The 21,689-nt window shown below is 37.8% G+C and overlaps 3 non-coding genes across 3 annotated transcripts; 2 read left to right on the plus strand and 1 right to left on the minus strand.

Moving 5' to 3' along the window:
• The first annotated feature begins 3,326 nt into the window (after positions 1–3,326).
• LOC148547642 (small nucleolar RNA R71) lies at positions 3,327–3,434 on the plus strand. The gene has a single exon (XR_015897881.1). It is a non-coding gene; the product is annotated as a small nucleolar RNA R71 (small nucleolar RNA).
• Positions 3,435–10,353: 6,919 nt separating this feature from the next.
• On the minus strand, positions 10,354–10,461 carry LOC148547643 (small nucleolar RNA R71). Its single transcript, XR_015898721.1, has one exon. It is a non-coding gene; the product is annotated as a small nucleolar RNA R71 (small nucleolar RNA).
• Positions 10,462–19,671: 9,210 nt separating this feature from the next.
• Positions 19,672–19,779, plus strand: LOC148547644 (small nucleolar RNA R71). The gene has a single exon (XR_015897829.1). It is a non-coding gene; the product is annotated as a small nucleolar RNA R71 (small nucleolar RNA).
• The last annotated feature ends 1,910 nt before the right edge of the window (positions 19,780–21,689 follow it).

Here is a 21,689-nt window from a genome sequence, read left to right on the forward strand (position 1 = left end):
CGAGCAAATCCCCCATTCCCATTTACAATTCTGCAATTTACTTTCAGTCATTTACTTCCAGTTCTTTAATTCTAGCATTTACCTTTCTGTTATTTACATTCCCGCCATTTTATTTTCTGCAACTCTCAACCCAAATTCTGGATTCGCTCAACTAGAACATTCTTCTAATTAAAGTTGCTTGATCAATCAATCCCTGTGGGATTCGACCTCACTCTATTGTGAGTTTTTACTTGACGACAAATACGATATACTTGCCGAAGGAAATTTGTTGAGAGACAGTTTCCACCCGCATCAAGATTTAGTTTAGAGAGAGATTCTCTCTCTCTCTCTTAGGATTTAGGACTTCTTCTTATTTTGGGAGTAACTCTGGATCCAGGTTTTAATGTTCTTTTATTTTAATTTTACTTTTATTTATTTGATTCCAATATTTGAATTGATTATTATAATTTAAATTATGAATTATTCCATGTTACAGATTTCTATTTGAATTAATGATATTTAAGGTATTTTTCAGTTTATGATTGTTCTCTTTGATTTAAGTTGCCATTGCTTCCCATCTAAGGACATTTTTATTATTTCAGCAATTTACTTTTTCCCCTTTTGGTCTTGGTTAAGAAATCAGTGACTCAACATTATCGAACTCAGCATAATTGATAATTGTTATCTTGCTAATTGATCTAAACTTCAATAATCCCAACTTTTTCCTAGGAAATAAATAGGATTCGAAGGTCAAACTAATTAGTCCCTTGACTTACCTTTGCTTCATAGGTTAACTAAGTGGAATTAAGATACAACTTTCATTATTGTTGAGAGGGATAACTAAGTTGGACTTCTAATTTCCCTTATCTTGCCAAAAGTTGTTTTACAGTTATTATTTATTTTTAATTGCCATTTAATTCACTCGTCATTTAAATTACTTGCTTCTCACCTTCTAAACCCCGATTACAACCTTTATAACCAATAATAAGAACATACTTCCTCGCAGTTCCTTGAGAAGACGACCCGAGGTTTGAATACTCGGTTAACAATTTTTAAGGGGTTTGTTACTTGTGACACCCAAAACGTTTGTACGAAAGGGATTTTTGTCGGTTTAGAGACTATATCTACAACACGACTATTTTTATGACATTCTTTACTGGCAGAAATCACGATCGTCAAAGAGAGAGAGTGAGTTGAGGTTGGTGGGGATCCTGTAGGGTCTACAGATCCTAAAGTGTCAAGGATTTCTCATCCCTGCACCAATTAGGCGTGCAAAACGCCTTCTGCTGCCAATCCTGGCGTTAAATGCCAAGTTGCTGCCCATTTCTGGCGTTTAACGCCAGCTTCTTGCCCTTTTCTGGCGTTAAACGCCAGTCTGGTGCCCATTTCTGGCGTTAAACGCCCAGAATGGTGCCAGATTGGGCGTTTAACGCCCATTCTGCTGCCCTTACTGGCGTTTAAACGCCAGTAGGCTTTTCCTCCAGGGTGTGCTATTTTTCATTCTGTTTTTCAGTTTGCTTTTGCTTTTTCAATTATTTTTGTGACTTCACATGATCATCAACCTATAGAAAACATAAAATAACAATGGAAAATAGAAATTTAACATAGATAAGTAAAATTGGGTTGCCTCCCAACAAGCGCTTCTTTAATGTCACTAGCTTGACAGTGGGCTCTCATGGAGTCTCACCGATACTCAGAGCATGATGATGGCCTCTCAACACCAAACTTAGAGTTTGGTTGTGGCCTCCCAACACCAAACTTAGAGTTTGAATGTGGAGATTTTGTTTGACTCTGCATTGAGAGAAGCTTTTCATGCTTCCTCTCCATAGTTACAGAGGGAGATCCTTGAGCTTTAAATACAAGGGAGTCCTCATTCACTTGAAGGACCAGTTCTCTTCTGTCAACATCAATCACAGCTTTTGCTGTGGCTAGGAAAGGTCTGCCAAGGATGATGGATTCATCCATACACTTCCTAGTGTCTAGGATTATGAAATCAGCAGGGATGTAGTGGTCTTTAACCTTTACCAAGACATCCTCTACAAGTCCATAAGCCTGTTTTCTTGAATTGTCTGCCATCTCTAGTGAGATTCTTGCAGCTTGTACCTCAAGGATTCCTAGCTTCTCCATTACAGAGAGAGACATGAGATTTATGCTTGACCCTAGGTCACACAGAGCCTTCTCAAGGGTCATGGTGCCTATGGTACAAGATATTGAGAACTTTCTAGGATCTTGTCTCTTCAGAGGTAATTTCTGCCTAGTCAAGTCATCCAGTTCTTTGGTGAGCAAGGGGGGTTCATCCTCGCAAGCCTCATTACCAAATAGCTTGGAATTTAGCTTCATGATTGCTCCAAGGTACTTAGCAACTTGTTCTTCAGTAACATCTTCATCCTCTTCAGAGAAAGAATACTCATCAGAGCTCATGAATGGGAAAAGTAAATTCAATGGAATCTCTATGGTCTCAGTGTGAGCCTCAGATTCCCATGGTTCCTCATTAGGGAACTCCTTGGAGGCCAGTGGACGTCCATTGAGGTCTTCCTCAGTGGAGATCACTGTCTCTTCCTCCTCTCCAGGTTCGGCCGTGTCGGTTAGGTTGATGGCCTTGCACTCTCCTTTTGGATTCTCTTCTGTATTGCTTGGGAGAGTACTAGGAGGGAGTTCAGTAACTTTCTTACTCAGTTGACCTACTTGTGCCTCCAAATTTCTAATGGAGGACCTTGTTTCAGTTATAAAACTTTGAGTGGTTTTAATTAAATCAGAGACTACAGTTGCTAAGTCAGAGTGGCTCTGCTTAGAATTCTCTGTTTGTTGCTGAGAAGATGATGGAAAAGGCTTGCTATTGCTAAACCTATTTCTTCCACCATTATTGTTGTTGAAGCCTTGTTGAGGCCTCTGTTGATCCTTTCATGAGAGGTTTGGATGATTTCTCCATGAAGGATTATAGGTGTTTCCATAGGATTCTCCCATGTAATTCACCTCTTCCATTGCTGGGTTCTCAGGATCATAAGCTTCTTCTTCAGATGAAGCTTTTTTGGTGCTGCCTGTTGCTGCTTGCATTCCAGACAGACTTTGAGAAATCATATTGACTTGTTTAGTCAATATTTTGTTCTGAGCCAATATGACATTCAAAATATCAATCTCAAGAACTCCTTTCTTCTGATTTGTCCCATTATTCACAGGCTTCTTTTCAGAAGTATACATGAATTGGTTATTGCAACCATTTCAATAAGTTTCTGAGCTTCTGCAGGCGTCTTCTTCAGATGAAGAGATCCTCCAGCAGAGCTGTCCAATGACATCTTGGACAGTTCAGACAGACCATCATAGAAGATACCTATGATGCTCCATTCTGAAAGCATGTTAGAAGGACACCTTCTGATCAATTGCTTGTATCTTTCCCAGGCTTCATAGAGGGATTCACCTTCCTTCTGTCTGAAGGTTTGGACTTCCACTCTAAGCTTGCTCAATTTTTGAAGTGGAAAGAATTTTGCCAAGAAGGCATTGACTAGCTTTTCCCAAGAGTTCAGACTTTCTTTAGGTTGTGAATCCAACCATGTTCGAGCTCTATCTCTTACAGCAAAGGGAAAAAGCATAAGCTTGTAGACATCGGGATCAACCCCATTGTTCTTGACAGTGTCACAGATTTGCAAGAATTCAGCTAAGAACTGATGAGGATCTTCCAATGAAAGTCCATAAAACTTGCAATTCTGTTGTATTAGAGAAACTAATTGAGGCTTAAGCTCAAAGTTGTTTGTTCCAATGGCAGGAATTGAGATGCTTCTCCCATAGAAGTCAGGAGTAGGTGCAGTAAAGTCACCAAGCAACTTCCTTGCATTGTTGGCATTGTTGTTGTTTTCAGCTGCCATGGCTTCTTCTTATTTGAAAAAGTTCTGTTAGGTCCTCTTCAGAGAGTTGTACTTTAGCTTCTCTTAGCTTTCTCTTCAAGGTCCTTTCAGGTTCAGGATCAGCTTCAACAAGAATGCCCTTGTCCTTGCTCCTGCTCATATGAAAAGAGAGGAGAAGAAAATATGGAATCCTCTTTGTCACAATATAGAGATTCCTTGAGGTGTCAGAGGTAAAGAAGAATAGAAGGAGAAGGTAGAGAAGAAAGAATTCGAACTTATCAAGAGGGATAGAGTTTGAATTGTACATTGAGAAGGAGTGTTAGTCCATAAATAGAAGGGTGTGAGGAGAGGGGAAGAATTTTCGAAATTAAAGTAAAAAGATTTTGAAATAATTAAGAGCAATTTTGAAAATTTGGTAAATGATTTTTGAAAACTAAGATTGGGAAAGAAATTAAGTGATTTTTGGAAAAGATTTTGAAATTAGAAATCAAAAAGATATGATTGAGAATTAATTTTGAAAAAGATGTGATTGAAAAGATATGATTGAGAAGATATGATTGAGAATCAAATTTAAAAGAAGAAAGTTTTTAAAATTCAAGTTGATCACTTGACCAAAAAGAAATTAAAAGATATGATTCTAGAATTAAAATTTTTTTATCCTTTCTTAATAGGCAAGTAACAACTTGAAAATTTTGAATTAAATCACTAATTGTAGCAAGGATTTTCGAAAATAGTAATAAATAAAAAAATTGAAAAGAAATTGATTTTGAAAAGATATGATTGAAAAGATATGATTTAAAAAAAAATTTGATTTTGAAAAAGATTTGAATTAAAAACAAAATATTTCCTCTAGTGTCCTCCTGGCATTAAACGCCCAGAATGGTATCCATTCTGGCATTTAACGCCCAAATTACTACCCTTTTGGGCGTTTAACGCCTAGCCAGGTGCCCTGGCTGGCGTTTAAACGCCAGTTTTCCTTCCTCACTGGGCGTTTTGAACGCCCAGCTTTTTCTGTGTAATTCCTTTGTTGCATGTTCTGAATCTTCAATTCTCTGTATTATTGACTTGAAAAGACACAAATTTTAAAAAAAATTTTTGAATTTTTAATGATGAGAAATAATGAAAAATGCAACTAAGATCAATTAAATAATGCATGCAAAACACCAAACTCAGAGGTTTGTATACTAAAGACTATAACAATTAAAAAAAATGCATGTAAGAAACAACAAAAGAAATAAAATAAGAGAAGTTAAAGATCAGAGCACTGGAATCATCAAGAACAACTTGAAGATCAATGAAGAACATAATGCATGTAATTTTCGAAAATTAGAAGAATAAAGACATGCAATTGACACCAAACTAAAAATTAGACACTAGACTCAAACAAGAAACATAAAATATTTTTGACTTTAAGATTTTATAAATTTTTTTTGTAATTTTTTGAAAATTAAGTGGAAAAAGAGAAAAAGGACTTCAAAATTCATAATGAGAATTCTAGGAATCATGTAATGTTAGTCTAAAACTTCGGTCCAGGAATTAGACATGGCTTACTAGCCAGCCAAGCTTTCAATGAAAGCTTCGGTCCAAAACACTAGACATGGCCAATGGCCAGCCAAGCTTTAGCAGATCATTACTTTCAACAGCAAAATTGATAGAAATCAACAAGCTCTTGTGATGATAAGTTGAAACCTCGGTCCAAAAGATTAGACATGGCTTCACAGCCAGCCAGACTTCAACAAATCATCATGAAACTCTAGAATTCATTCTTAAAAACTCTGAAGAACAGAATAGAAATATTTTTGTATTTTTGAAAAAAAATTTTCGAAAATAAAAAGTAAAAAGCTTAAAGCATAAAGTAAAATTACCTAATCAAAGCAACAAGATGAACCGTCAGTTGTCCAAACTCGAACAATCCCCGGCAACGGCGCCAAAAACTTGGTGCACGAAATTATGATCATCAATGGCGCCAACAGCTTGGTACGCACAATTATAATCTCAACTCTTTATCACAACTCCGCACAACTAACCAGCAAGTGCACTAGGTCGTCCAAGTAATAAACCTTACGTGAGTAAAGGTCGATCCCACGGAGACTGTCGATTTGAAGCAATCTTTGGTCACCTTGTAAATCTCAGTCAGGCGGATTCAAATGGTTATGGAGAATTAATAATTAAAATATGAATAAAACATAAAATAGGATAGAGATACTTATGTAATTCATTGGTAAGAATTTCAGATAAGCGTATGGAGATGCTTTGTTCCTTCTGAACCTCTGCTTTTCTATTGCCTTCTTCCAATCATTCATACTCCTTTCCATGGCAAGCTTTATGTTGGGAATCACTGAAGAACTGAAGATTGATGGTTTAGAGGTTATAGAAAACTCTCTGATGAGCGGATAATTTATACGCTTTTTGGCATTATTTTTAGTAGAATCTAGTTACTTTTAGGGATGTTTTCATTAGTTTTTATGTTAAATTCACATTTCTGGACTTTACTATGAGTTTGTGTGTTTTTCTGTGATTTCATGTATTTTCTGGCTGAAATTGAGGGACTTGAGCAAAAATCAGATTCAGAGGTTGAAGAAGGACTGCTGATTCTATTGGATTCTGACCTCCCTGCACTCAAAGTGGATTTTCAGGAGCTACAGAACTCAAAATGGCGCGCTACCAATTGCGTTGGAAAGTAGAAATCCAGGGCTTTTCAGAAATATGTAATAGTTTATACTTTGGTCGAGTTTAGACGACGCAAAAGGGCATTGAACGCCAGTTCTACGCTATAGTCTGGAGTTAAACGCCAGAAACACGTCATGAACCAGAGTTGAACACCAAAAACACGTTACAACTTGGCGTTCAACTCCAGAAGAAGCCTCTGCACGTGTAAACTTCAAGCTCAGCCCAAACACACACCAAGTGGGCCCCGGAAGTGGATTTATGCATCAATTACTTACTTCTGTAAACCTTAGTAACTAGTTTAGTATAAATAGAACTTTTTACTATTCTTTTAGACATCTGATGATTTTTAGTTCATCTTTAGATCATATTGATCACGTTTAGGGGCTGGCCTCTCGGCCATGCCTGAACCTTCATCACTTATGTATTTTCAAATGGTAGAGTTTCTACACTCCATAGATTAAGGTGTGGAGCTCTACTGTTCCTCATGAATTAATGCAAAGTACTACTATTTTCTATTCAATTCAACTTATTACGCTTCTAAGATATTCATTCGCACTTCAACATGAATGTGATGAATGTGACAATCATCATCATTCCCTATGAACGCGTGCCTGACAACCACTTCCGTTCTACCTTCGATTGAATGGATATCTCTTGGATCTCTTAATCAGAATCTTCGTGGTTAAGCTAGATTAATGGCGGCATTCATGAGAATCCGGAAAGTCTAAACCTTGTCTGTGGTATTCCGAGTAGGATTTAGGGATTGAATGATTGTGACGAGCTTCAAACTCGCGAGTGCTGGGTGCAGTGATAGACGCAAAAGGATAGTAAATCCTATTCCAGTATGATCGAGAACCTCCAGATGATTAGCCATGCAGTGACAGCGCATTGGACCATTTTCACAGAGAGGATGGGATGTAGCCATTGACAACGGTGATGCCTCCAGATGATTAGCCATGCAGTGACAGCGCATCGGACCATTTTCACAGAGAGGATGAGAAGTAGCCATTGACAACGGTGATACCCTTACATAAAGCTAGCCATGGAAAGGAGTAGCATTGATTGGATGAAGATAGCAGGAAAGCAGGAGTTCAGAGGAACGACCGCAACTCTATACGCTTATCTGAAATTCTCACCAATGATTTACATAAGTATTTCTATCTTTATTTTCTATTTATTTAATATATATATTTTCGAAAACTCCATAACCTTTTGATATCCACCTGACTGAGATTTACAAGGTGACCATAGCTTACTTCATACCAACAATCTCCGTGGGATCGACCCTTACTCACGTACGGTTTTATTACTTGGACGACCCAGTGCACTTGCTGGTTAGTTGTATCGAAGTTGTGAAAAATTATGAAGTAAGATTAGAGCACCAAGTTTTTGGAGCCATTACCAGGGATCACAATTTCGTGCACCAAGTTTTTGGCGCCGTTGCCGGGGATTGTTCGAGTTTGGACAACTAACGGTTCATCCTGTTGCTCAGATTGGGTAATTTTCTTCTTATTTTATTTTCAAAAAAGTTTTCAAAATTCTTTCAAAAATTTTTCTTTATTTTCGTTTTTTAAAAAAATTATTTTTGAAAAAAAATATGTTAAATTATTCTATGGCTTCAAAACTTTCAAGAATGAATTCTAGAGTTTCATGGTAACATGTTGAATCCTATCTGGCTGTAAAGCCATGTCTAAATTCATTTGGACTGAGGATTCAACTAATCACTTCAATGCATGTAATAGCATACTAAAGCTTGGCTGGCTATTAAGCCATGTCTAACCCTCAGATTGGAGCTTTAGACTAAGAGTACAAGATTCCTGGAATTCATATTAAAAATTTTGAAATCCTTATTTTTTCTTTTTCAAATAATTTTCGAAAAATACAAAAAAAAATTCTATAAAATCATAAAAATAAAAAATATTTTGTGTTTCTTGTTTGAGTCTTGAGTCAAATTTTAAGTTTGGTGTCAATTGCATTTTTTCTAAAAATTCATTATGCATTTTTCGAAAATTCATGCATTCATAGTGTTCTTCATGATCTTCAAGTTGTTCTTGGCCAGTCTTCTTGTTTGATCTTCATATTTTCTTGTTTTGCGTCTTTTCTTGTTTTTCATATGCATTCTTGCATTCATAGTGTCTATACATGAAAAATTTCTAAGTTTGGTGTTTTGCATGTTTTCTTTTCTTGAAAATTTTTCAAAAATAAGTTCTTGATGTTCATCTTGGCATTCAAAGTGTTCTTGGTGTTCATCTTGACATTCATAGCATTCTTGCATGCATTCATTGTTTTGATCCAAAATTTTCATGCATTGAGTCTTTTTCATGTTTTTCTCTTTCATCATTAAAAATACAAAAATAAAAAAAATATCTTTCCTTTTTTTTCTCTCATAAAATTCGAAAATTCGGATTGACTTTTTAAAAAATTTTTAAAATTCAATTGTTTCTTATGAGTCAAATCAAATTTTCAATTTAAAAATCTTATCTTTTTCAAAATCTTTTTCAAAAATCAAATCTTTTTCATTTTTCTTATTTATTTTCGAAAATTTTAAAAAATATTTTTCAAAAATCTTTTTCTTAATTTTATATCATAATTTTCGAAAATATCATCAACAATTAATGTTTTGACTCAAAAATTTCAAGTTTGTTACTTACTTGTTAAGAAAGATTCAAACTTTAAGTTCTAGAATCATATCCTGTGATTTCTTGTGAATCAAGTCATTAATTGTGATTTTAAAAATCAAATCTTTTTTTTAAAACAAATTTCAATCATATCTGTTCAAAAATATCTTTTTATCTTATCTTTTTCAAAATCATATCTTTTCACATCATATCTTTTTCAAAAATTTGATTTTAAAATATCTTTTCTAACTTCTTATCTTCTTATCTTTTCAAAATTGATTTTCAAATCTTTTTCAACTAACTAATTGACTTTTTGTTTGTTTCTTATCTTTTTCAAAACTACCTAACTAATTCTCTTTCTCTAATTTTCGAAAATCTCTTCCCTCTTTTTCAAAAATTCTTTTTAATTAACTAATTGTTTCAATTTTTAATTTTAATTTGATTTTATTTCTAATTTTCAAAAATCACTAACCCCTTTTCAAAACTTTATTTTCGAAAATCCTCTTTCTCTCTCATCTCCTTCTATTTATTTATTCATCTACTAACACTTCATCTCACCCAAATTCGAACCCCCTCTCCCATCTGTGTTCGAATTTTCTCTTCTTCCCTTCTTTACATTACATTATTTTCTTCTTCTACTCACACAGGGGAACCTCTATACTTGGGCAAAAAGGATCCCTATTATTATTATTTTTCTGTTCCCTCTTTTTCATATGAGCAGGAGCAAGGACAAGAACATTCTTGTTGAAGCAGATCCTGAACCTGAAAGGACTCTAAAAAGGAAACTAAGAGAAGTTAAAATACAACAATCCAGAGACAACCTTACAGGAATTTTCGAACAGGAAGAGGAGATGGCAGCCAAAAATAATAATAATGCAAGGAGGATGCTTGGTGACTTTACTGCACCTAACTCCAATTTACATGGAAGAAGCATCTCCATCCCTACCATTAGAGCAAACAATTTTGAGCTTAAACCTCAATTAGTTTCTCTTATGCAACAAAACTGCAAGTTTCATGGACTTCCATCTGAAGATCCCTTTCAGTTCTTAACTGAATTCTTGCAGATCTGTGATACTGTTAAGACTAATGGAGTAGATCCTGAAGTCTACAGGCTCATGCTTTTCCCTTTTGCTGTAAGAGACAAAGCTAGAGTGTGGTTGGACTCTCAACCCAAAGATAGCCTGAACTCTTGGGATAAGCTGGTCAAGGCTTTCTTAGCCAAGTTCTTTCCTCCTCAAAAGCTGAGTAAGCTTAGAGTGGATGTTCAAACCTTCAGACAGAAAGAAGGTGAATCCCTCTATGAAGCTTGGGAGAGATACAAGGAACTGACCAAAAAGTGTCCTTCTGACATGCTTTCAGAATGGACCATCCTGGATATATTCTATGATGATCTGTCTGAATTAGCTAAAATGTCATTGGATACTTCTGCAGGTGGATCCATTCACCTAAAGAAAATGCTTGCAGAAGCTCAAGAACTCATTGACATGGTTGCTAACAACCAGTTCATGTACACTTCTGAGAGGAATCCTGTAAGTAATGGGACGCCTCAGAAGAAGGGAGTTCTTGAAATTGATACTCTGAATGCCATATTGGCCCATAATAAAATATTGACTCAGCAAGTCAATATAATTTCTCAGAGTCTGAATGGAATGCAAGCTGCATCCAACAGTACTCAAGAAGCATCTTCAGAAGAAGAAGCTTATGATCCTGAAAACCCTGCAATAGCAGAGGTGAATTACATGGGTGAACCATATGGAAACACCTATAATCCCTCATGGAGAAATCACTCAAATCTCTCATGGAAGGATCAACAAAAGCCTCAACAAGGCTTTAATAATGGTGGAAGAAACAGGTTTAGCAATAGCAAGCCTTTTCTATCATCCACTCAACAACAGATAGAGAATTCTGAGCAGAATCCATCTAGCTTAGCAAATTTAGTCTCTGATCTATCTAAGGCCACTATGAGTTTCATGAATGAAACAAGGTCTTCCATTAGAAATTTGGAAGCACAAGTGGGCCAGCTGAGTAAAAGGATCACTGAAATCCCTCCTAGTACTCTCCCAAGTAATACAGAAGAAAATCCAAAAGGAGAGTGCAAGGCCATTGATATAACCATCACGGCTAAATCCAAGGAAGAAGGAGATGACGTGAATCCCAAGGAGGAAGACCTCCTAGGATGTCCAGTGATCAATAAGGAGTTTCCCTCTGAGGAACCAAAGGAATTTGAGACTCATCTAGAGACCATAGAGATTCCATTGAACCTCCTTATGCCATTCATGAGTTCTGATGAGTATTCTTCTTCTGAAGAGAATGAGGATGTCATTGAAGAACAAGTTGCCAAGTTCCTTGGTGCAATCATGAAGCTGAATGCCAATTTATTTGGTAATGAGACTTGGGGAGATGAACCTCCACTGTTCACCAATGAACTAAATGCATTGGATCAACTGAGATTGCCTCAGAAGAAACAGGATCATGGAAAGTTCCTAATACCTTGTACCATAGGCACCATGACCTTTGAGAAGGCTCTATGTGACCTAGGGTCAGGAATAAACCTCATGCCACTCTCTGTAATGGAGAAATTGGAAATCTTTGAGGTACAAGCTGTTAAAATCTCATTAGAAATGGCAGACAATTCCAGAAAATAGGCTTATGGACAAGTAGAGGACATGTTAGTAAAGGTTGAAGGCCTTTACATCCCTGCTGATTTCATAATCCTAGATACTGGGAAGGATGAGGATGAATCCATCATCCTTGGAAGACCCTTCCTAGCCACAGCAAGAGCTGTGATTGATGTTGACAGAGGTGAACTAGTCCTTCAATTGAATGAGGACTCCCTTGTGTTTAAAACTCAAGGTCATCCTTCTGTAAACATGGAAAAGAGGCACAGTAAGCTTCTCCCACTACAGAGTCATACAGAGCCCCCACAATCAAACTCTAAGTTTGGTGTTGGGAGGCCACAACCAAACTCTAAGTTTGGTGTTGAACTCCCATATCCAAACTCTAAGTTTGGTGTTGGGAAGTCTCAACAATGCTCTGAACATCTCTGAGGCTCCATGAGAGCCCACTGTCAAGCTATTGACATTAAAGAAGTGCTTGTTGGGAGGCAACCCAATTTTTATTTATCTAATTTTATTTTTATTTTATTGTTCTTTCATGTTTTATTAGGTTCATGATCATGTAGAGTCACAAAATAAATATAAAAATTTCAAACGGAATCAAAAACAGCGAAAGAAAAATCACACCCTGGAGGAGAATATTACTAGCGTTTAAACGCCAGTAAGGAGCATTTGGCTGGCGTTCAACGCCAGAACAGAGCATGGATCTGGCGTTGAACGCCAGAAACAAGCAGCATCCTGGCGTTCAGACGCCAGAAATGCACAGTGAGGAAAGCTAGCGCTGAACGCCAGAAACAAGCATAGAACTGGCGTTCAACGCCAGAAATATGCTGCATCTGGGCGCTGAACGCCCAGAACAAGCATCAATTCGGCGTTTAAACGCCAGAATTGCATGCAAAGGCATTTTACATGCCTAATGGGTGCAGGGATGCAAACCCTTGACACCCCAAGATCTGTGGACCCCACAGGATCAACTCAGCATCTGTGGACCCCACAGGATCCCCACCTACCACCACTCACTCTCTTCCCTCTTCTCAATGTTCATCCTCTCTTCCCAATAAACACTCTTCCCCAAAACTCTTCACCAATCACCTCAATCTCTCTTCCCTATCACCACTTCACCACTCACATCCATCCACTTCTCCCTATAAACCTACCTCATAAACTCCACCTACCTTCAAAATTCAAAATCAATTTCCCACCCAAACCCACCCTATATGGCCGAAACTAAACCCCCCTCCCCTCCCTATATAAAGCCCTCCATTCTTTCTCATTTTCACATAACACAACCCTTTCTTCCCCTTCTTGGCCGAATACACCTCTCCCTCCTCTCCTCCATATTTTCTTCTTCTTCTTCATCTATTCTTTCTTCTCTTGCTCGAGGGCGAGCAATATTCTAGGTTTGGTGTGGTAAAAGCATAAGCTTTTTGTTTTTCCATTACCATTGATGGCACCCAAGACCGGAGAATCCTCTAGAAAAGGGAAAGGGAAGATAAAAGCTTCCACCTCCGAGTCATGGGAGATGGAAAGATTCATCTCCAAAGCTCATCAAGACCACTTCTATGATGTTGTGGCCAAGAAGAAGGTGATCCCCGAGGTCCCTTTCAAGCTCAAGAGAAATGAGTATCCGGAGATCCGACATGAAATCCAAAGAAGAGGTTGGGAAGTTCTAACAAACCCCATCCAACAAGTCGGCATCCTAATGGTTCAAGAGTTCTATGCCAATACATGGATCACTAAGAACCATGATCAAAGTAAGAACCCGAATCCAAAGAATTATATTACAATGGTTCGAGGGAAATACTTAGATTTTAGTCCGAAAAATGTGAGGTTGGCGTTCAACTTGCCTATGATGCAAGGAGATGCACGCCCGTACACTAGAAGGGTCAACTTTGATCAAAGGTTGGACCAAGTCCTCATGGACATATGTGTGGAAGGAGCTCAATGGAAGATTGACTCAAAAGGCAAACCGATTCAACTTAGAAGACTGGACCTTAAGCCTATGGCTAGAGGATGGTTGGAGTTAATCCAACGTTCCATCATTCCCACTAGCAACCGATCTGAAGTTACTGTGGATCGGGCCATCATGATCCATATCATCATGATTGGAGAGGAAGTAGAAGTTCATGAAGTCATCTCCCTTGAACTCTACAAAATAGCCAAAAATCCCTCTCCCTTGGCAAGGCTAGCTTTCCCTCATCTTATTTGCCATCTATGTTACTCAGCTGGAGCTTCCATAGAAGGAGACATTCCCATTGAGGAAGAGAAGCCCATCACTAAAAAAAGGATGGAGCAAACAAGAGAGCCCACTCATGGAGCTCAAGAAACACATGAGGAAGCTCATCATCAAGAAATCCATGAGATACTTGGTGCACGAAATTGTGATCTCCATGTTCTTTGTACTTGTGTGAGATTAACAATATATAATTGTATTGAATCCTCATTGTGGCTCTATGTGTGGACACAACTCCGTACAACTAACCAGCAAGTGCACTGGGTCGTCCAAGTAATACCTTACGTGAGTAAGGGTCGAATCCCACGGAGATTTTGGTATGAAGCAAGCTATGGTCACCTTGTAAATCTCAGTCAGGCAGATATAAAACAGTTATGTGGTTTTCGAATATTAATTAATAAAATAGGGATAGAGATGCTTATGTAAATCATTGGTAGGAATTCCAGATAAGCGAATGGAGATGCTTTTTGCTCCTCTGAACCTCTGCTTTCCTGCTATCTTCATCCAATCAGTCTTACTCCTTTCCATGGCTGGCTTTATGTGATACATCACCACTGTCAATGGCTACTTTCGGTCATCTCTCGGGAAAATGATCCAATGCCCTGTCACGGCACGGCTAATCGTCTGGAGGCATCACCCTTGTCAATGGCTTCATCTTATCCTCTCAGTGAATAATATGCTCACGCACCCTGTCACGGCACGGCTATTCATCTGTCGGTTCTCGATCATGCTGGAATAGGATTTACTATCCTTTTGCGTCTGTCACTAACGCCCTGCAATCGCGAGTTAGGAGCTCGTCACAGTCATTCAATCATTGAATCCTACTCGGAATACCACGGACAAGGTTTAGACCTTCCGGATTCTCTTGAATGCCGCCATCATTCTAACTTACGCCACGAAGATTCTGGTTAGGAGATCTAAGAGATACTCATTCTAGCTTAATTCATGTAGAACAGAAGTGTTTGTCAGGCACGCGTTCATAAGGGAGAAGGATGATGAGCGTCACACATAATCATCACCTTCATCACGTTCTTGGGTGCGAATGGATATCTTAGAAGAGAAATAAGAAGAATTGAATAGAAAACAGTAGTACTTTGCATTAATCTTTGAGGAACAGCAGAGCTCCACACCTTAATCTATGGAGTGTAGAAACTCTACCGTGAAAATACATAAGTGAAAGTCCAGGCATGGCCGTGTGGCCAGCCCCCATGGTCTAAGAACAATGCGTTCAAAGATGCCTAATACAATAGTAAGAGGTCCTATTTATAATAAACTAGTCACTAGGGTTTACATGAGTAAGTAATTGATGCATAAATCCACTTCCGGGGCCCACTTAGTGTGTGTTTGGGCTGAGCTTAAGTGTAGCACGTGCAGAGGCCATTTGTGGAGTTGAACGCCAGTTTCTGTGCCAGTTTGGGCGTTCAACTCTGGTTCTGGATCCTTTTCTGGCGCTGGACGCCAGATTTGGGCAGAAGGCTGGCGTTGAACGCCAGTTTACGTCGTCAATTCTTGGCCAAAGTATGGACTATTATATATTGCTGGAAAGCCCTGGATGTCTACTTTCCAACGCAATTAGAAGCGCGCCATTTCGAGTTCTGTAGCTCCAGAAAATCCACTTTGAGTGCAGGGAGGTTAGAATCCAACAGCATCAGCAGTCCTTTTTCAACCTCTGAATCTGATTTTTGCTCAAGTCCCTCAATTTCAGCCAGAAAATACCTGAAATTACAGAAAAACACACAAACTCATAGTAAAGTCCAGAAATGTGAATTTAACATTAAAACTAATGAAAACATCCCTAAAAGTAACCAGATCCTACTAAAAACATACTAAAAACAATGTCAAAAAGCGTATAAATTATCCGCTCATCACAACACCAAACTTAAATTGTTGCTTGTCCCCAAGCAACTGAAAATCAAATAGGATAAAAAGAAGAGAATATACTATAAATTCCAAACTATCAATGAAACAGAGCTTTAATCATATGAGCGGGACCTATAGCTTTTTGCCTCTTGAATAGTTTTGGCATCTCACTTTATCCATTGAGGTTCAGAATGATTGGCATCTATAGGAACTTCAGATTTCGAATAGTGTTATTGACTCTCCTAGTTCAGTATGATGATTCTTGAACACAGCTTCTTTATGAGTCTTGGCCGTGGCCCTAAGCACTTTGTCTTCCAGTATTACCACCGGATACATAAATGCCACAGACACATAATTGGGTGAACCTTTTCAGATTGTGACTCAGCTTTGCTAAAGTCCCCAATTAGAGGTGTCCAGGGTTCTTAAGCACACTCTTTTTTTTTTTTTTTTGCTTTGGACCTTGACTTTAACCGCTCAGTCTCAAGTTTTCACTTGACACCTACACGCCACAAGCACATGGTTAGGGACAGCTTGGTTTAGCCGCTTAGACCAGGATTTTATTCCTTTAGGCCCTCCTATCCACTGATGCTCAAAACCTTGGGATCCTTTTTATTTGCCCTTGCCTTTTGGTTTTAAGGGTTATTGGCTTTTTCTGCTTGCTTTTTTTCTTTCTATATTTTTTTTTCTATTTTTTTCGCCCTTTTTTTTTTTTTTTGCAAGCTTTGTTCTTTGCTGCTTTTTCTTGCTTCAAGAATCATTTTTATGATTTTTCAGATTATCAAATAACATGTCTCCTAGTCATCATTCTTTCAAGAGCCAACATATTTAACATTCTTAAACAACAACTTCAAAAGACATATGCACTGTTCAAGCATACATTCAGAAAACAAGAAGCATTATCACCACATCAATATAATTAAACTAAGTTCAAGGATAAATTCAAAACTCATGTACTTCTTGTTCTTTTGAATTAAAACAGTTTTTATTTTAAGAGAGGTGATGGATTCATAGGACATTCATAGCTTTAGGACAAAGTTACTAACTACTAATGATCATGTAATGAAGACACAAACATAGATAAGCACATAACATAGAAAACGAAAAACAGAGAAAGTAAGAACAAGGAATGAGTCCACCTTAGTGATGTCCTTGAGCTCTTCTATGTTTCTTCCTTGTCTTTGCTGCTCCTCCTTCATTGCTTTTAGATCTTCTCTGATTTCATGAAGGATGATGGAGTGCTCTTGATGTTCCACCCTTAGTTGCTTCCAATAATTGTGTGGAAGAAAATGTATCCCCTGAGGTATCTCAGGGATCTCTTGATTTGCAGTCAAATGTTCTACCACTGAGCTATAGACCCTTTGATGGAAGCTTTTGTCTTCTCTTTCCTCTTTCTAGAGGTTTCTCTGGCCTTAGGTGCCATCAATGGTTATGGAAAAAACAAAAAAGCTATGCTTTTACCACACCAAACTTAGAATGTTGCTCGCCCTCGAGCAAAAGAAAAAAGAATAGAAGAATAAGAAGAAGATATGGAGGAGATGCATGGGAGTGTGTATTCGGCCATATGGGTGGGATTGGGTGGGAGAGAGATATTGAATTTTTGAAGGTAAGTGGGTGTATGGATGTGAGTGGTAAATGGAAAGAAAGAAGGGATGATCATGAATGGAAAGAGAGATGATGAGGTAGGTGGGGATCCTGTGGGGTCCACAGATCCTGAGATGATCCTGTGGGGTCCACAGATCCTGAGGTGTCAAGGCATTTACATCCCTGCACCAATTTAGGCATGTAAAATGCCCTTGCACACAACTCTGGGCGTTCAGCGCCAGGTTGGTGCCCATTTTGGGCGTTTAACGCCTCTTTGCTGCCATTTCTGGCGTTGAACGCCATAACCATGCTTGTTCTGGGTGTTCAGCGCCAGGATGCTCCCATTCTGGGCGTTCAGCGCCAGAACTATGCTCTGTTCTAGCGTTTGAACGCCAGACAGATGCTCCTCCAGGGTGTGATTTTTCTTCTGCTGTTTTTGATTCCGTTTTCAATTTTTATATTTATTTTGTGACTCCACATGATCATGAACCTAAGAAAACATGAAAAATAAGAATTAGATAAACATTGGGTTGCCTCCTAACAAGCGCTTCTTTAATGTCAATAGCTTGATAATGGGCTCTCATGGAGCCTCACAGATGTGCAGAGCTTTGTTGAAACTTTCCAACACCAAACTTAGAGTTTGGATATGGGAGTTCAACACCAAACTTAGAGTTTGGTTGTGGCCTCCCAACACCAAACTTAGAGTTTGACTGTGGGGGCTCTGGTTGACTCTGCTTGGAGAGAAGCTTTTCCTGCTTCCTCTCCATGGTTGCAGAGGGAGATCCTTGAGTTTTGAATACAAGGGAGTTCTCATTCCATTGAAGGAATATTTCACCTCTGTCAACATCAATCACAGCTCTTGCTGTGGCCAGGAAAGGTCTTCCTAGGATGATAGATTCATCCTCTTCCTTTCCAGTATCCAGGACTATGAAATCAGTAGGTATGTAAAGGCCCTCAACCTTTACTAATACATCTTCTACTTGTCCATAAGCCTGTCTTCTTGAGCTGTCTGCCATCTCTAGTGAGATTTTAGCAGCTTGCACCCCATAGATTCCCAGTTTCTCTATTACAGAGAGGGGCATGAGGTTTATTCCTGAACCAAGGTCACACAGAGCTTTAAAGATCATGGTGCCTATGGTGCAGGGTATTATGAACTTTCCAGGATCCTGTCTCTTCTGAGGCAATGTCAGTTGATCCAGATCACTTAGTTCATTGATGAACAAGGGAGGTTCAACTTCCCAAGCATCAATGCCAAATAATTTGGCATTCAGCTTCATGATTGCACCAAGAAACTTGGCAGTTTGCTCTTCAGTGACATCCTCATTCTCTTCAGAAGAGGAATACTCATCAGAGCTCATGAAGGGCATAAGTAGGTTCAATGGGATCTCTATAGTCTCTAGATGAGCCTCAGAGTCCTTTGATTCCCCAGAGGGAAGCTCCTTATTGATCACTGGACGTCCCAGGAGGTCTTCCTCCTTGGGATTCACGTCCTCTCCTTTCCTCACAGGTTCGGCCATGGCACTTATGTCAATGGCCTTGCACTCTCCTTTTGGGTTCTCTTCTGTATTGCTTGGGAGAGTACTAGGAGGGATTTCAGTGATCCTTTTACTCAGCTGGCCCACTTGTGCTTCCAGATTTCTAATGGAAGATCTTGTTTCATTCATGAAACTTACAGTGGCCTTAGATAGATCAGAGACTAGATTTGCTAAATTAGAAGCATTTTGTTCAGAGTTCTCTGTCTGTTGCTGAGTTGATGATGGAAAAGGCTTGCTATTGCTAAACCTGTTTCTTCCACCATTGTTAAAGCCTTGTTGAGGCTTCTGATCCTTCCATGAGAAATTTGGATGATTTCTCCATGTTGAGTTATAGGTGTTTCCATAAGGTTCACCTAAGTAATTTACCTCTGCTATTGCAGGGTTCTCAGGATCATAGGCTTCTTCTTCAGAAGATGCCTCTTGAGTACTGTTGGATGCAGCTTGCATTCCATGCAGACTCTGAGAGATCATATTGACTTGCTGAGTCAATATTTTATTCTGAGCCAATATGGCATTCAGAGTATCAACTTCAAGAACTCCCTTCTTCATAGGCGTCCCATTATTCACAGGATTCCTTTCAGAGGTGTACATGAACTGGTTATTAGCAACCATGTCAATGAGTTCTTTAGCTTCTGCAGGCGTTTTCTTTAGGTGAATGGATCCACCTGCAGAAGTGTCCAGTGACATCTTTGATAGCTCAGACAGACCATCATAGAATATATCCAGGATGGTCCATTCTGAAAGCATGTCAGAAGGACACTTTTTGGTCAACTGTTTGTATCTTTCCCAAGCTTCATAGAGAGATTCACCTTCTTTCTGTCTGAAAGTTTGAACATCAGCTCTAAGCTTGCTCAGCTTTTGAGGAGGAAAGTACTTGGCTAAGAAAGCCGTGACCAGCTTATCCCAAGAGTTCAGGCTGTCTTTGGGTTGAGAATCCAACCATAATCTAGCTCTGTCTCTTACAGCAAAAGGGAAAAGCATGAGCCTGTAGACTTCAGGATCTATTCCATTAGTCTTAACAGTATCACATATCTGCAAGAATTCAGTTAAGAACTGAAAAGGATCTTCAGATGGAAGTCCATGAAACTTGCAGTTCTGCTGCATCAGAGAAACTAACTGAGGTTTCAGCTCAAAGTTGTTTGCTCCAATGGCAGGAATGGAGATGCTTCTTCCATGTAAATTGGAATTAGGTGCAGTAAAGTCACCAAGTATCCTCCTTGCATTATTATTATTTTCGGCTGCCATCTCCTCTGCCTGTTCGAAAATTTCTGAAAGGTTATCTCTGGATTGTTGTATTTTAGCTTCTCTTAATTTTCTCTTCAGAGTCCTTTCGGGTTCTGGATCTGCTTCCACAAGAATGTTCTTATCCTTGCTCCTGCTCATATGACAAGGAAGAATGGCCAGAAAAATGATAATAATAATAGAGATCCTTTATACCACAGTATAGGGATCCCTTTGTAAGTAGAAGAAGAGGGGGAGATAAAGGATGTGATGTAAAGGAAGAAACACAACTGTGAGGATTGGAATGTGAGATGAGATGTTAGGATATGAATGAATAAATAGAATGAGATGGGGGAGGAATAATTTTCGAAAATTATTTTGAAAACTGGTTAGTGATTTTTGAAAATTGGTTTTTGAAAATTTGTTAGTATTTTTCGAAAATTTTTTTGAAATAAAAATAAAAAATAAAAATAATTAGTTAATTAAAAAGAAATTTTTGAAAAAGAGGGGAGATATTTTCGAAAATTAGAGAGAGATAGTTAGTTAGGTAGTTTTGAAAAAGTTAAGAAACAAACAAAAAGTTAGTTAGTTAGTTGAAACAAATTTTGAAAAGATAAGAAGTTAGGAAGTTAGAAAAGATATTTTGAAAAGATATTTTTGAAAAAGATAAGATAAGAAGATATTTTTGAAAAGATATGATTGAAATTAGTTTTGAAAAAGATTTGATTTTTAAAATCACAATTAATGACTTGATTCATAAGAAATCACAAGATATGATTCTAGAACTTAAAGTTTGAATCTTTCTTAACAAGCAAGTAACAAACTTCAAATTTTTGAATCAAAACATTAATTGTTTATGTTATTTTCGAAAATTTGATGGAAAAATAAGAAAAAGATTTTTGAAACATATTTTTGGAATTTTCGAAAATAACTAAGAATTTTGAAAAAGATTTGATTTTTGAAAAAGATTTTGAAAAAGATAAGATTTTCAAATTGAAAATTTGATTTGACTCATAAGAAACAACTTGATTTTAAAAATTTTTGAAAAAGTCAACTCAAATTTTCGAATTTGATGAGAGAAAAAGGGGAAGATATTTTTTTGATTTTTTTTTTTGAATTTTTATGAAAACGTGAAAATTATGCAATGCATGAAATTTTTAGATCAAAACATGTGATGCATGCAAGAATGCTATGAATGTCAAGATGAACACCAAGAACACTTTGAATGTCAAGATGAACATCATAGACACAATTTTGAAAAATTTTTAATGCAAAGAAAACATGCAAGACACCAAACTTAGAATTCTTTAATGCTTACGCACTAAGAATTCAAGAATGCATATGAAAAACATGAAAAGACACAAAACAAAAAATCATCAAGATCAAACAAGAAGACTTACCAAGAACAACTTGAAGATCATGAAGAACACCATAAATGCATGAGAATTTTCGAAAATTGCAAGATGCATATGCAAGTGACACCAAACTTATGATATGACTCAAGACTCAAACAAGAAACACAAAAATATTTTTGATTT

Source organism: Arachis ipaensis, chromosome B8, assembly GCF_059453495.1.
Source record: "Arachis ipaensis isolate K30076 ecotype BB chromosome B8, ASM5945349v1, whole genome shotgun sequence".
Classification (NCBI taxonomy): domain Eukaryota; kingdom Viridiplantae; phylum Streptophyta; class Magnoliopsida; order Fabales; family Fabaceae; genus Arachis; species Arachis ipaensis.